Source organism: Geospiza fortis, unplaced genomic scaffold, assembly GCF_000277835.1.
Source record: "Geospiza fortis unplaced genomic scaffold, GeoFor_1.0 scaffold157, whole genome shotgun sequence".
Classification (NCBI taxonomy): Eukaryota; Metazoa; Chordata; class Aves; order Passeriformes; family Thraupidae; genus Geospiza; species Geospiza fortis.
Genome location: NW_005054314.1, coordinates 7,755,859 through 7,758,455, shown reverse-complemented (window position 1 = coordinate 7,758,455; position 2,597 = coordinate 7,755,859). Strand labels below are relative to the sequence as shown.

Sequence of the window (2,597 nt, the reverse complement as noted above, 5' to 3'; positions counted from 1 at the left end):
CCAACACCCACTGTTGTGACCAAGTGGGCTTTTTGCCCCTTGCTGCAGTGCTCACCTCCAGCACAACCCACCAATGCCCCTCAGCTCGTGAGAGCAATCACAGCTTCACTTCCCTCACCCAGTAACACTTTCCACTGGCTCCTGCCATGTCCAGGGACACCCAGCCCAGGAGATCTTCCTCTGCTCTACAAAATGCCACCACACAGAGCCCTGCAGCACCCACTCTCATGAGGATGCGTTTAAGCCTGTGGATTCACAGCTGGAAAGGGCTCATGGCTCTTATTCTCCTTACCCATCAAAAACACCCTCCACTAACCCAGGAAGTGAATGTCTGTTGTCTGCCACTTCACTTTAAGCTGACTGCAAAGTGACATTGTTCAGGCCGATACGAAGGATGCAGACGCTCTTATCTGAGCCACTAGGAAGATTTAAGTTCAACTTCAGTTAAAAAAAAAATCACTTTGCCTGAAACAGGGGCATCCATGCTGGATTTATTCTATCTTAAGTAAACCATACCAACAGCACTGACACCAGTGCAAACAGAGATAAAGCAGGGCAAGGAGCCTCAGTTCTCAGAGCCTTCATTCTCACCATGGTATGGATAAGAGAAGAGCAGGAGCCTGAGATGACACCTTTCCAGTTCCAAATGTCTGTTCAGGGCACCCACAGGCAGCTCCAGCACCCTCTCCTCAGTGGGACCTCCCTGGGGCACCCACTCCTGCAAAGCAGCCACGATGCTGCAGGGAGCAGAGCCTCTGATGGCTACATGCACCCAAGGGGACACCTGCTGCCAGCCACAGCATCTCAGCTGCCTCTCTGGGAGTGACAAGGGACAGGGCCAAGAACGGTGCAGCTGTTGAACCTGCTGCTGCACAGCCCCACAGGCAGGGACAGCTCACCTGTGTCATCAGCCCTGGCTCCAGGACTGCAGCACATCTCGGAGCTGCCCTGCCCCTCCCTGCCCTGAATGATGCAGAGGAGTTATCTCCATCCCGAGTGGACTCAGTAAAAGCACTGCATCTCCTCACGCTCTGCTGCCCCCGCAGCACAAACACCGACCCTCACCTTCGCAAATCGCTCCCCGCGGTGCAAGCAGAGCCCCAGGGCGGTGGTCTGCCCACAGCCAGCCCTGCAGAGCAGCAGGCTCCGAGGGGGCTGGGAAGAAGCTTCCAGCAAGGAAGCACTGCAGAATTCGTGCAGCTGTAGGGAAGCCTCAGCTGGTACTTAGACAAGTCAGCTTCTTGGAGAGCAGCAGAGAAGCTGCCAAAGAACTTCCTGAGCCCAAGAGCTGCTGGGAGCTCCAGCCACCCTCACACAGCAGAGGAAGATGCTGGACCTGCACATTTGTCTCTGCAATGTCACAGACTCTTCGCAGTCCCAGCCAGAGAGATTTGGGCATTTGCTAATGAGAACCAGGAAGAGCTGCTAAGTGCAGGGCAACCACATTTTTCCCCTCCAAAAATGACATCCACCTCCTCATGCCCTGCAGCAAGGATTGCCCAGGCTGGTGAGGAAGGGAAGGAAAAATCATCTTGGCATCTACCACAGCCAAAAAAAGGCTGGAAGTGTTGGCAGCACAAAGCATGGGGCAGAGCTGCATTTTGCACATAGGTACTGTGCTCTCAGGGTGTGTGTCTGTGTCTGTGTACATGGTCTTTGGGTGGGCAGCACTATTTTTGCAGCAAAATCTGAGCCTCAAATGAGCCTCAGTGCTGTCAGCTCCCCTGGCACCATGCATGGCTAGCTGCTCTCAAAGCACTGCTGCCCTGTACTGCTACCAGAGAAGGGACCAATGTGTATGGAGGAGACTGGCATTTAGAAAATTTCCATAGAGGAAATGACTGTGGACAACTGGGCAGGGAAACAGGGATGTTTTTCTGTCCCAGAGATAAACAAGCATGACTGATAAATTCTCAGTCCTTTGTCTGCTCTGAAATACACAGAGCTTAGGGGTGGCAGAAGTCATGAAAACTCCAGGAAGGTGGGAGCTGAGGCATTTTCACCCACCAAAATACTGTTCTGTGAGAGGAGAGCTTATCACTGCTCGTCTGTGGCCTTAGAAATAGTAGTAATGATTATTCCAGAATGAGTCAATGTTCAAATGTTCAACCTGAGGAAATCAGCACTGCAGGTACATTACTCTCTCCCCAAGCATTACTAACCTAGGATACACAATGAGGAGTGTGGGAGCTTCTGTGTTTCATCACAAGTGACTCAATTAATTCAAGCCAACAGCTACCAGAGCCTGGCCAGAGCTGGAGGGAAGTGCCAGTGTCTGGGTGCTTTAATTCTTGGCACGCCCCACCTGGATGTCCAAATGGCTGGCACTGGGCATCTGCTGGTCCATGAGTCAACAGAGGCCAGTGGGGGCAAAGGGAATGTCCCCCCCCAGCTCCCTGGGAGGTGACCAGAGGCAACAACCGCAGACGGGCTGCAGAGAAACCCTGCCCGTGAGCCGAGCCAGCGGGGAGGGAAACCCAGGAGATGAGCACACCCAAGGTGTTCTGTCACGCCTTGTATCAGCCCCTTGTCTGGCAGTAACCTGGAGCTGCTCCCCTGGCTGCAGGGCTGGGGGCGGCGGGGGGGGGGCGACACAG

The 2,597-nt window shown here is 53.9% G+C and overlaps 1 protein-coding gene across 1 annotated transcript in view; it reads right to left on the bottom strand.

Annotated features, from left to right (window-relative positions):
* The window catches only part of NLGN3 (neuroligin 3), a 38,122-nt gene that overhangs the window by 14,026 nt on the left and 21,499 nt on the right, over positions 1–2,597 (bottom strand).